The sequence below is a fragment of the Empidonax traillii genome, unplaced genomic scaffold (genome assembly GCF_003031625.1).
Source record: "Empidonax traillii isolate 1590-97213 ecotype Southwest subspecies unplaced genomic scaffold, ASM303162v1 scaffold137:size1056949, whole genome shotgun sequence".
NCBI classification, from domain to species: domain Eukaryota; kingdom Metazoa; phylum Chordata; class Aves; order Passeriformes; family Tyrannidae; genus Empidonax; species Empidonax traillii.
In genome coordinates, this window is record NW_020955330.1 from 224617 (window position 1) to 238951 (window position 14335).

General features: G+C 34.3%; 1 long non-coding RNA gene across 1 annotated transcript; it reads right to left on the reverse strand.

Annotated features, from left to right (window-relative positions):
* Nucleotides 1-9608: 9608 nt before the first annotated feature.
* Nucleotides 9609-10735, reverse strand: LOC114057545. The gene is made up of 2 exons (XR_003571239.1): nt 10090-10735; nt 9609-9995 (listed from the first exon to the last, which is right to left on the reverse strand). It is a non-coding gene; the product is annotated as an uncharacterized LOC114057545 (long non-coding RNA).
* Nucleotides 10736-14335: the final 3600 nt, after the last annotated feature.

Sequence of the window (14335 nt, forward strand, 5' to 3'; positions counted from 1 at the left end):
TACAGACTCTTGGGGAAGACCTGCTAAAGGTCCATGCACATTTCAGGTGGTCACTCTCCTAGTTAGTAATGCTTTGAAGTAAGGAAATAGGGTTCTGTGAAGAGAAGGAGTGAGAGAGGAGCCTAAATTTGGAAAGATGTATCAAAAATTGCATGAACCTTAACCCCTTTTTAAGGAAAGAGGAGACTGTTCAGTATAACTCTTATCTACAACCAATTCAGCTAAGCAAATATCAAGCAGCTTTAGGTCACCTGTCACCAAACACCAAAAGATACCTCCTTGAAATAGGTATATCCAAAATGCTTTTTGGATATCTGCCTGAACAAAACCAAATACTTTAAGAGCAAACAACACACAAATATAAATTAATCACAACTTCTTTCAATATGACAGGGTGTTGATAAAAACACGATGTAAGAAAAGTAATTGAGAACTGCTATTCATATTCCCGCTGCACTTTTTATGTCCTTTCCCACTCACAAAGTCTGCAGAATAAATATTCAAGGAGGAAGAGAAATGTAATAAGAGATGATATAATGCAAAAGATAAAGAACTTCACACCTTGGTGAAAGGAGGTAGCTAAACCACACACAGGCAAGTTTTTGCCAAAAACAGGGGAAAAAATATAAAAAAAAATGTAGATAATTCAATGAATACTAAAGAATGAGGGGATGTACTTTCTGCAAGCACTGAACTTCTGTGATATGAATGAGCAGTAGTGGATGCTGATGTCTAGTTTTCCTGAGCATGCAGAATGTATGCATCAATTGCTCTTATCATATCTTTTTCATTATAAGTTTCCTTTCTTTTTGTAGTGATTTTTTTCCTCTGCTTGAAATTCTTCTTCCACGCTTTTCAGTGTTGCTGAGTGTGTGTCCTTGGACTTGCTGATCTTGGTTGTGTTCATATGACAAAAAGGGAAGCTATTTTGCTTGCCAGTTGTGCTTTTTGGAAGCACTGTCAAGGAAATGTTCTGCCAGGCTGAAACTTATGAAAAGCAAATCAAAGGAGCATAACATTTTTCTGTTGCATGTATTTAATAGCAACTGTTCAGCTAAGGGTGGTTCAGCCAAATCTTTCACTGAAGACTTTAAAAAAAAGAAGTCTAAGAATCTAGAGATAAAGAGCCAAGTTGGAAAGAAAAAAAGTTTTAAATATCTAAGTCATTTAAGTGATGCAGTGAAGAGAGGTAATTCTTATACTACACAATCAAAAGAACTCCAATATAATGCCTCCTTTTAGTACAAGTTCAGGAGTAACTATTGATTAAAGGACTACAGTGGAGTAGAATAGATTTTGTTCAAAATCTATTTCTTCCTTCCTTGCTTTTCTACTTTCTCTTTGTGGTTTTTCTTCCTTCCCTAATCCCGTAATTCTTTTTATATTTCTCTTTTATTTTTATCCCTCCTCTGCTCTCCGCATTTTGTGTCTCTAACTCTCATCCTTCCTCCAGACCCTATCTTTTGGTCATGCCCTTGTTTTCTTACCGTTTTCTGTAACCAGTTCAAATGTGCCAAGGCCGCAGCAACTACAGTGATAGCAGCTTATACCATCTCCAATAACTCAGCTTTGGGGCCTTAAAATGAGAAGTAAAACCAAATCTCCAAGTTTGTCTCAATTTTGTACATGTGGCTATGCAAATATTTGTACTTCATTTAGTGTTCATTCTTTAAGATCCCTTATTATCATTCAAAGATAAGCATCATTATATCTGTCAAATAGAAGGGGAGTTTAAAGAATATTCAGGAAGACCAAACTTTTAGAGTTTTCATTTTAAATTTAAGTCATCTTTGACTTTTTGCTTTTAAATTTACAACTCAAAAGTGTTCAAACTCAAAAGTCAGTTTAAATCAAATGAATGCTGACTGAAAGCTAGTTTCAACAAAATTTCTAAACAATAAATGAATTAGACATCATTTATAACAATTTGAAACATCTTAATAAATACAGTAGTTGTAACAGCTCTACAACTTACTATTTTTTTCTTATACAAAAATACATAAAATAACTTACTTTTACTGTCAGTCTGGATTTTAAAAGAAAGAAAAAGATGCTGTTAAAATAGGGAAATATTTTCCTGAGAATTCCTTCCTGCAGGAAGTTAGTGATTAATTGGTACTCATAGATGCCATGAGTGGGTTTGAGATAGTTAGCTATGAAATCTGTGATTACAAATGTATCTGACTGAAGACTTCAGGTTTGAAAAGGAATTTCGACATGTGCATGCATAATTGACTCAGCACATTAGAATGTCAATAGCCGCTTTCTGAAACAAGTGGTAATGGGTAATTTTAAGAGATGCTAGATGTTCTACCATGGTAAACATGTAACATAGAAAGAAAACATGAATATTTTCTGAAGAGAAAGTTTTTTTTCAAATACTGTGCTTAAGCAGAAAAACTAAGTCTTAAAATGATGAATCTTGCATACAATAATTAAAAGATTGGCAAAAAAATTGCACACTTTTAACTTAAGGGCTGTAAAAATAAATTTTCAAGAACGGAGTAGTAATTAAAGGATAATAAAATTATATTATGTGACATTTTGGCAAAAGAAATATTTTATATTAAATATATAATACAGAACCCCCACACACATATCAGCTCTTTTAATAGTGAAAATTATAGTAAATGTTCAACAAAATGCATTCTTGTTGATTGGAAGAGGAAGAAGAAAGAAGAGGAGGAGGAAAAAAGAGTAGGAAGGAAGAGGAAGAAGAGCAGGAGAAAGGAAGAGGAGAAGAACTACTGGATATCCAAAAACACCTATCCATATCATGAGCCTTTAATACCTTTGTAAATATAATTTTTTTTACCTTCATGTTCCTTGCATAACTTGAAAGCAGACACCTAAGCGCTGTGCCCTTAGTGCTATCCTTTCATCTCTTCTGGCCTGGAGCAATAACACCATAGAATTTATATCTGTATCATTGTCTTTCAGTTCTGCTAATCTTCCTTAACAGGGCTGTAAATAACACCACTCAGATTCCCTTTCAAATAAAAAACTAAATGAAAAAGAGAGAGGGAAGATCTGCAAATAACTCCTCCCAGGGCCATGACCTCTTCCATCTATCACAAGCAGAGCAGGTAGATAAGGAGGTTTGATATGAAAGCAATCATTCTGAGTGACTACATCTTAAATCAGCTTGTAGATGAAGCTTTGACAGATGCTGATAGGAAGGGCTGGCAGAAGCCACATGAAGACTGTGTACTACTTATCCATTATTTTCCTGTTTCCCCACGATTTTTAGAGAAAGGAGAAAAGATGAAAATCTTCCACCTCTATAAGCAGTTTTTCAGTCCTCTCTCAGTAATGGCTGTGAAACTCTTCTGAAGCATTGTAGTGTTCTCAAGTCATAATATTTCTCTCCAAATAATCTTTTACTTGAGAAAAAAGACCCTGGGACATAGAGCTAACAGCTACATTTTCATTAATTATAATTTCGATTATTACTTTGAGCTTGCATCCAAGTGTAAATGGCTAACATTTAATGCAGTTTCCATGTTAATAGATAATAAATGGCATATCTAATAAGAGAAAGATAAAATTATTAAATTCATAAGGACATTTCTTTGATGTATAGTTCAAAACTTTTTATGCTTTTTTGTGATGCTGTATTGAACCAATATGACCTTTACTACAGTCATCATCCCATTATAGAAATGAGCAAACATGGGCAGTAATAAAGAAAATTTCTTATCACCAAACCCTGCCACCCAGCAAAAAATGTCAGATTTTACATACTTTTCAAATTCATCTGTTTCAATCAGTTGAAAAGATCGTACCTTTTAATCTTATAAATTATGTCTTTGTAGAAAACATCTATGAAGACGGTAATAGGTAGATTAAAAAATAGAAAATATAAATAAAGGAGTAATCTTAAAGTCTAAATCCACAATAGTAGCCCAAATGGAATATGCAAATAGAGTTTTAAGCTTTCAGCATGACTGCTTTCAGGTCTAATTTTAATTCAGCTCTTTAGAGTCAGCATATGAGAAGCAGAGTAAAATGTCAAATTTTAGGGCTGAGTACTTTGCCTGAATTCTAAGAAAGCAGGTAAGAACATTAAACTTCTAGTTTTTGTGGCACTACACTAGTATGTTCATTCATGAAATCATACCCTGTCCAGCTGCTTGCTCTATTTGGGATTTATATCAGGAGTGCACTTTTAAAATGAATATCCCAGTCATTCCCAATTATTGGGCTTGACTTCATGTCATGGTACAGTATCAGAAATTGTGAGGTGCACTGGTTATGAATTGAAGGTGAATACAATAGATGAAGTCCAACTGTTAATCGACATTCAGTCCACAGAAGCTGATTATCAGCAAGTCTGAGTAAATACATCTGAAACACACGTAGTGTGGATGTTGCATTCTTGGCACCCCCAGTTTTGCTCTACAAGCCTTCTCCCCTGGGGCTGTACTACCTGCTTACACAGACATGACTTCAATCTCCTGAGTTAGAACTTTGTCTTTTTGCTGTCAGCCTGGTTCTTGAGATTTAACAATGAAAGTGGGCATACTCCCTTATAGTCCATGGCAGCTCAAGAGTGACTCTCAAAGAAATGTAGAAAATAAAAATAAGCCTAGATATATTATAGAATGGGATAAGAAAACCCCAACAATGGTGCATTCCCCCCACCCCCCCCAAACTCATTTTTGGTTTGACTTGAACAACCTTAAAAAGTTGCACAAGTTGTGAAGTTAGAAATAAAGACCTGTGTGTGCTGCATGGCTTCAATATCACTGTACTTTGAGTGTTACTAGGAAAGGAATGAGACTAAATCCTGAATTCTTTAATTTAAAAAAATTAAATGAATCCAATTTTTAGCACTTTAATGTAACCTTTTTAAAAAACATGTAAACATATAGTCCCATGAATTTACATCTGTCAATTGCCTTTTAATAAATACAAAATTTTTGTGTTTCATATAAAACAAAGAAAAAAGCTACATAGTATAACTAAATCTTCCAAATAACTCACTCAGACTAACATACAAAGTTTGGCTCTTAGCTGAATGAGAGAGATATACTACTTGCATCTAACCTCTTTCTTCTTTTGTGGCTTTTTTCTTCTGCCTTGAATTGCAGCATCATCTTTGAAGACATTACTGCTGGAATTAATTACTTTGCCATGTATCAGAAGACTGGCATCCTGAGATTTGTTACATCAAAGGATATTGACTGAGAAGACAAATAATTAAATGACCCGTAACACAGGTAAATGATACTCTTGGGATCAAAGGGATCCCCTATGAATACTGTGTGCTGCTCCGTTTTGCCAGTCATAGAAAATGTCATTTGGTTGCAAGGGCTATAGTGAGGTAGCTTTTGTCAGTCCTTCAAAGTGAGGTGTTTCCAAACAGGATCTTCCTGTTTGTTTTCCTTGTTTGCTAATTATTCAGAAAATACCAAGATGAATTTGAGACTTGGCCAAATATCAATTTGTATGACATGGATATTATAGTACTTGTAGGCCAGAGTTCTGAACCGCTTCCAAGTGAAAGAGAGGACAATCACCAGTAGTCGGTACTGGAAAATGATGGGGATGGCTGACTAAGAATTTTCTGGTGCAAGAAAATAGCATGCAAAAGGTATTACCTTTAAATCTTGTATCAAACCAAGATTATTATTTTTAGTCTTCTTTGAAAGTGAGTTAAGCTTAAGATGTAAATATTCCCCTTCTTTTAGTGCATAAGTGTCCACGTAGAAAGTTAGTGTAGAGCAGCTAGTGTAGCTGTAGCTTAGACTGTAAGAGCTTGGTTGCATAGAAATGCTGTAATGTGCCTTCTTTAAATATGTTTTCCTAAGAATTGTGGTTAAGCCTTTCAGTGCCTCTGTCCTCTCTTTCTTTACTCATTCCTTTCTTTTTTTGAATATAAAGACCCCATTCAGCTGCCAGGGTTAATACTTTACATATCATTGGCTTTGAACTAGGTTGCATATTTCACTGTGGTGCAAATAAATCATGAAACTAAAAATGAAATATTACTTAATTACTCAGTATAAATAATCAAAACCTATAAGTGTTGCCTGAAAATATAAAAATTATTCCATTCAAAATGAAATGGAAGTCCATAGCTGCAAGATTTTTTTGAAGATCTGTTAAAATGCTTTCTGTTATAGTAAAATGTATATTCAGGTGTACATACAAATAATAATCTCATATGAATTTCAACTGTTAATCTACTGTATTAAAGTTCTATACTGCTGCAATGATAATCTGGTATGATTAATTCTTTACACGATTTCATGTAACAAAATTGCTCACACGACTTTTTTTCTTTTTCTTTCTTAGTGTTTTTTATTACCTCATTAAAGGTCATGGCTTAGATCCACCTTTTTGATAAGGGACTTTCCATTGCTTTCTAAAATTAACTTTTTCAACTAATAGTACTGTTTCTTTTCTGCTTCTTACTGTTAATAACCTAATAAAGCTTAATAGGGATAACAACAGTTGGAAGGAACTATTCTTGTCAGTCAGTGCAGAAATAGTACACTTTACGAGTAGAACTAAGGAGTAATAGCCACTAAATCTCAGGACAAGAAAATATTTACTTCATGTCTATGGTATGTATTGGAAAAGGTTACTTCCCCTGTAGGGAATTCACTTTAATGGGAATTTTTAATAAAAAAATAATTGTTCAGTCCTGAGGATGTGGCCATTAAGCTGACCAGGTCACTTCCAAAAGTACAGGTCCTCTTCCCTAACTTGTGACATGAGTAGGAATGGGCTAGTAAGCCTTAGTTGTTCCCTGACTGAATTCAACTGTAAAAATCTTCCTGTCTTCAACAAAACTGGATTTATGTAATTTGAAAGACTTGTCTGGTGGCAGGATCTTTACCTGAGTCCTCTACAACTGGAAAACTTTACCATATGTCGCAGAAGTAATGATATTAATATGGCAGGAGAAGGAGGATACTCAGGCAGGGCAGAAATTCTATGATTCTATGATTCTATGAAATTACCTGCAGGAAGGTGTACAGCTGTTCAAGGTGGTAGACGGTCAAGGTGTTACTTTCTGACAGAACACTATAAAGCATAACTAGAAAAATATCTTTGAATTGTGCATAATAACAGAAGACAGCACAGAAATTTGGTCCAGTAGTGTGTAATTGTGTGCTCCTAGTAAAAGGTCTTCTGCCTCCTTAACTGTGCATGCATAGCTGCTTCCTGTTTCTTAACAGTTAGGCAAGTAGTTATGTGAGGATTCTATGGCACCTTCAATGTTCCAATGTTTATACCTACAAATCATTAAAATTGGGTTTGTTGTGATTGGGCAATAATGTAAGAAGTGATTTTTGCTCTGTAGAGTGGTATCTGCCAACATGGCTGGGAAAGACTCAATCCTTGCCTGTACAAGAACGCTAAGTTGATTTACTATGGAACATTTTAAAGTAATACAACTCCTTTGTGGATATTCTTATTTCAAAGTAGTTTCTGCATAGTTCAGCTTAAATGGTTTTGCAATCAGATTCTTAACTATGAAAGTGTATGGTGATCTGTTCAGAGGATCTCCTCATGTGGAGAGAAATTTCTTTGTAGTATTTAATGTTAGTTTTTGTCTTAAAAGAGTCCTCAAGACAAAGTTGAAAAATGTCTCTACCTAATGACAGCTTCTGTCTCCAATAATAATTTAGTAATAAGAACACAGTATTTTTTTCGCACTTATACTTCTTTTCATTGTAAGGCAACATTTTACTGTCTATACCAATGTTACCTGGTTCCCAGTCCTATGGTACTCTTCCTTTTCAAAGTGGGATTTTAAATCCCCTTAAAGCTACGATTCACTCAGCATGCAAAGTAGGACATAGGCTGGTGAAAATATGGATTGAGAAGGTACACATAGATGTTTTATTTATTTATTTATTTATTTATTTATTTATTTAAATACTGTAATTTAATTGGTACACATGACATTTTTCAATACACCTACTATGCTGGGAAGTTGGTCCCTCATATCTTCTATTAATGTGGCTCTTCCAAGCCACAATTCTGAGTTGTGCTCTCTTGCTTTTGAGTCAACACCTAATATTTCTTTTCCCTTGCTGTGTCTCCCTATAAACATGAGTTATTTTGGATGAGAATATTGGATGAGGAACAGTGTTTTCTTTTCAATCAAAATAACTGCTTTGTGGATTAGATGTCATCAAAACAGTAATTAAAAAAATAATTAAATAAATTTAAACCCAAAGAAACTAAGTTTATGACGAAATACAATTTACTGTTTCTTTTAAATAAAAAGTGTTAGAATAGAATTACTTGTAAACAGTTCATGAAACCACAAATGTCTACTAGAGCATTTTCTCAGAAAGCTTTGTTTACATAGAGATCTTCCATTAAATGTGTTTATATGACACCTGAAGATAAAACAAATTATTTCTTCTGTTGTATGTTCTTTAGTTACTGAAGCAGAATTGGGTTGAAGGAAATTATTAAAGTAGTGGGCCCTTAAAACATCATTCACCCGGTCTGTGGGTGGTTTATTCACTCTGTTGTATATGTTCTCTTAACACAAATTTGCAAAAATAATTTGATCTTTATGCAAGGCAGAAGGTATTTGCAGCAAATCCTATTTCAATATTTTTTAAATTGTGCTAGTTTTTAGACTTCACATTTTATTTTTTCACTGGTTTAACTGTAATTTTGATACCAGTGACATTTAATAAGCTCTTGGATGGTTAAAACAAAAACCAAACAAACAAAGAAAGAAGATAAACCTGAACTTGTCTTATCAATGTGTATGTACACAAAGAGAAACAGTTTCAGGGATTTTTATTACCAAGCCATCTAAAACAATGTAAGACATTTTTTAAATTTTAATTGAGAAAACTCAGCTAGAATAAAATTAGGTGGTTTATTATTTAATCTGTTATTTAAAGTATAGAAAAAAAATATAATACAAAGCTCTATGAGCCACTTCCCTTGAAAGGCAACAGCTCCCAATAAAGTCCTGCACCACAGACATTTCTATGTGCAAGACCAAACTGGACTCTTCTGAATGGTGGTTTTCTTCCAGCCCAGAGTTAAAGAGGTACTGGCTGCTGAGATGTCTTTTTCTTCCCCAGAAGCAGGATGTGACCAATCTCTTCTTAACTCACTAAGAGGAGGAAATTGGAATGCAGCTGGCCATGAGACACCACTCCTGAGCTCTTGGTCTGCACTTATTATCCTGCCTTTGCGGGTTTCTGAACCCACGCTGTGGGAACTCAGCGGCAAGGTCTGTGTGAGACACAGGCTCCCACCGAGTTCCTGAAAACAAAGCAGAATGTCTCCTGAACGTGTTGATGATTTCTGCTTATTACAAAGAGAGGAGAATTGTATATTTCACTGTAGGAGGCTTTGGCAAGGGCCAAACTGGACAAGTGTTACTGGAATTGTCTACCATTACGAAAAAGCAATGGTAATTTAGATATCAGTTTTCATAGGGAATTGATTTGTTTTGGTAAAATAATTTTTGTTCTAGCACTGTAAACATATCAGACCTTGGCTGACCAATAATGTCATGACAAAATATACTATCCTTCCAGCAAATGGCTCTAGCATTGATTCAGTCATGGATTAATAGGCAGATTAATTAATTTTTAAATTAGTGGTTAATATCAAAAGAAGGTATTCTCGCTACTTTCCTGAAAAACACTGACAATCTGAAAGCAATGCATCATAATTAGGCTTCTCAGCAACTGCCATCTGAAGCTTTGTGATACAACAGGGTCAATTTTGTCATATTTTTACTCATGTTACTGTGGTAAGGAACAAAATTACTTCTTCCCTGTATATATTATACCTTATAGCTGAGCCAAGAGCTCTTCCAGTCATCTCCTACTATGCAAAAGGAAGTCTTCTAACAATTAATCTATGAGCTACTTTGTCCTTCCGCTTTGCTTCTTTTTGCTTGTGGACAGAAGAAGCAGTGTGGGTATGGAACTGGTAGCTGAGACCTAAGGAAATAAGTAGGATCCTAAGACTGGATAACTACAGAAATCCTTTGTCTGTTAAGGCAAGAAAGATCAGTTTAAACCTCAGGCTTCGAAGTTCAGCAGATCTTCTGAACTTAGGGGAGGAAGAGGTATTGCTAAGCCATACCTGCTCTGTGAAGAAATTGAAGACTTCAGTACCAAGTCAGAGTGACGCATATTTGAAAAGCAGCAAATCAGCCTGATTTTTGTAAAGCACACTATTTCTAAATATCTGAAATTAAAGGCAATATGGGGATGTAGATACCATTACATTGGAGAAATCGAAGAAAATATTTGTCTGTTACTTTTCAGTCATCCTCAGCATCCTTATTATGCTAATGTAAGCTAAGTAATTATTATAGTAGTGCAGTCTTATTATAAAAAAGCGTTATCTTCCAATGCTCTGTTGACTGAACAGATAGAAAAGTAAATACACAGCCGTTAAATATTCTTTATACATGACTGAAAAGTGGTGAAGAAACCAAATGTAACTTCTGAATGCAAAGTTTCTCCTTTGAGAATTTAGAGCAGATGTGCTCTGTAAAATAAGCCCTGCTATTTTTATTAAGGCCATGAAGTGGGGTTGTAAAAAGGTGCTGAGGCAGCTTCATGGGTTGTGGTTCATTAACTCTAATTGTCACGTCTGGATTCCGTCTGATGGATGATCCGGTCCTTCCTTTCTCACATCCGTTTTCTCACTGTCTTCAGGTGACCAGCCTCCAGAGCTGCCTCTTTCAGGAGTGTTTCCAACAGTGGACCTGGGTAATATTCTAAACCACTTCAGTCATACTTGAACATTTCTTTTTCTTCTTGGATTTGCTCCTTTTCTTGTATCCTTCCTGTGTGTAGTTTTTCTCTGAAGAGAACAAAGCCATCATTAATGAAAACATTTTAGATTTTGAGAGATTATGTTACCTAAAAGTTTTCCTAATTGGCAGGACTTACTTTTGAAGGTAATAAAATTTTTTCATACGTTAAAAATAGAAAATGTAAAAGGCTTATCAAGCACCAAGTGCCTTCTGATTTCAGACTTGATATAAGGGAGTGAAGATGCAATGTTTTACATACCGCCCACGCAAGACAACCATATAATTTATAGTTTGTGGCCATCTGTGTGTTTCCCAAGTTCTTGTTTTTTTTTTTATTAGAATTAACTGTGAACCAAAACCAGAACATTAACTCTACAGGCAGTGGAAAAGATGTGGAATAGGTAAAGAATGTTCTTCCCTTTATTTCAAGCTGCGTGTTTTGTCATGATTGTTTGGAACAAGAAGGAAAATTAAATAATTGAATTAATGGAATTAATTAAAGTGAATAATGTTTTCATACCAATGTCAAATAGCATTTATCCTTTTAGCAGTGAATATATTTCATATGTGCATATAACTACCTGTTTTCCCAACAAAAAATAGTTGAAAATATTTAAGAGCTTGGAATTTTTTTAGCAAGTCTAATTCCAAAGCATAACTAAAACCTCACGTCATGGTAACAGAAGGAATAATCTTTCATTACCGTGAGAGATTAAAATTTGGTTGGTTTTTAGAGTGGTTTAAGTACCGCTTTTTAAAATAAGTAAAAAAAAAAAATTACATTTTTTCAAACATTTATTTCATTAGCATGATTGGTAGTAGGGAGTTTTCTGAAGTTGACAAAAATAAGATCTGTAAATCTGAACACGTTTTCTGAGTTTATAAAATCAAAGTCTGACATTCCATAAGTTTGTATTCAAACCATCTTTAGTTTTATATCCATGATATACTGTGCCAAAATAAAAAATCAATAAACTCCAAGAATGTGAAACAGTTGCAACAGTTCACATGTAACTAGTTTTAAATTTATTGAATTGTAGACCCTAAGGCTTTGAAAAAAATTCTCATCCATTCATTTTGTCATTAAGTGCACACAGATAACTTTCTAGAACTTGCCAACATTAAATATCTGTAAGTGTATTTATTTTTTCAAAATTTTTTCTAAGTATATTCAATTTTTGTTAATGATTTTTTTTTTCCTTCAGAATGTCACCATCAGGGGCATGCATATCAGAATTGTCTGATAGTGATTTCTGAAAATCCTGTTGGCATTTCTGTTTCCTTAAAAGTATTTCCAGTATTGTAAAATAGGAAGAAATGTCACAAATAAACTGAGTATCCTATTCCCACTTTTGTTAACTTGTTAAAAAGTTCACTTATTGATAAATGCACTTGCATATAGCTATCTGTAGATAATGAGTGTTAGCAGAGTATTATTCTGTTTGACTTTATTATCTGAGCAGTGTTTTAATGCTTTTAGTTATAAACCTATGAAATACAATATGCCTGATAAACCCTGTTTCACTGTGCCTTGTGACTTTTATTAAAAGAGTCTTCCTATTTTCCAAAAAAAAGTTTGGTGCCACTCTATAGTATAAACTTACTACTTTATTCTGAGCTCTACATATTTCTTTGATTCTTTTGCAGCCTACACTTTTTTATTATTTATTCTGGGTTGGGATCAAACTGATCCTTGGTTAAGCCATGGTATGGTAAGCTCATTAATCTTTAAATCTGCAGTTTTCTCTATAGTGTCCATGTGCCTGAGAGCATTAATTAGAAATGAGAATTGGTGGATTATTCAACAACATCTCTGGTCTTTATTCTCACCCTACTTTTGTATTTTTATTGCCTGAAAATTAACTTTACCCCTGCATTTTATCCATAAATAAGGAGCTCACTGACTTTATTTTCACATATCTTAACTTTGGCCTCTTGTGGGCCCTTGTAATTTTCTTTAGGAATGGAAGGAAGTGAGAGGTGCTTAAATGTATGTATAAACCATTTTTATGCAAAACTCTCACTTCTTCAATCTCTAGTGTTAACTTGCTTCTTTGGTTTCCACTTTTCCTTTGGGAAGCTCTGCTACTTTCCTTCATTTTACAGTTCCATATCCATCCCAGTCCATCTTCTCAGATGTTTGACCTTTATTAGCTGTTTAAAACAGAATATAGTTTCTACTTTGATAGCATTCAAATCTTGAAATTAATCATTAGGGAGTTACTCCATTTCCAGCTCTTTTCTTTTGGACCACCACTAGGGGTTTTAAAATTGCAGTCTTTGCATAAGTTTAACATACTTTGACTCTGATATCTGATCTATACAATCTGCCATCAAAGAAAATGAGGCCAACATATATTTGACCTATTGCATAAATTTACAGCTAGGAAAAATATTGTATTCCCTCAGAAGACTGCTGGTGGCTTTAGATGTTGTGAAGTCTAGTTTGATTTTCTTTCTTTTCTTTTCTTTTGATGTTATTCCCTCATCTCCATGTACTGCTCTGTACTTTCTCCATAACTGACTGGTCCTGAAGTCCTTGCATGTCTATGTTCTTACCTTTAAAATATGCACTTTTGTTTTTGCATCCTTCAAAAGTGCTGTTATCCAATAATTTAAATATTTGTTTAACTTGTTCTTTAATTATCCTCTCCTGTATTTGAACTGTTACTAGACTGAGGTCTTTGCTCTCTCCCTGATAAAGTAGCATTGTTCTCTCTCATTTGTCTTATTTAGGCTAAGGCCTGTATCAAACAAGGCTGATTTATGTTAGCATAACAAGTTCCAGATGAGCCATCCTACCTGTTCATATGGGTGTTCTTAACTTGTCCCACATGCAAGGAATGTGCTGCTAGATTGCATCACAGTGAAAGAAGTTTTCAAGACCCCTGTGTTTAAGGTACATGAGTGTAAGTTCACACATAGCAGGAAGAGGAATGTAGACTGTTTCTAGAGGGAGGAGGTAACACAGAGTAATAGAAATGTAGAACAGAAGAGAGTGCTTGGGATTACCTAATTCTAATTTCTAATTCCTTTGTTATTAATTACCTCACAGTGTTTGAATTTTTTATAAATATTTTTGATGTGAAGAGATCACTGAAAAACATGTATGCTTTTGCCTTAACTTTGCCCAGTTTTGCTGTTTTACTTTTAATTCTGCCTCACTGAGGGCTGGTATTTTCTCTTTCTCCTGCCCCTCCTAACACAGCAGATTATCTTATACTGAAATTACAATAACAATCTCTTAATGTTGTTGCTTTTGGAGTTTTTTTAGAACTCTGTTATCTTCCCTCAGATTGAAAAGTGTTTTTCAGAAGGTTTCTGGAAGTCCCAAGTGCTCTTTGATATGGAACAAAGAGTAAAGATATCTTCAGTTTTGAGGTTAATAGATGTATTTCAGTGAAAGTTGCATGTTGTTCAGTCATAATGAGGAAATGTATTGATTTACTGACATTATAAAATCTGTTTTTAAAATAATTTTTCTACTTAACCTTGGGTATCATTCTTATTTACCAATGAAATTATCTAGAGAAAGGGTGATTTTATTTTTAGTCAATACACCAG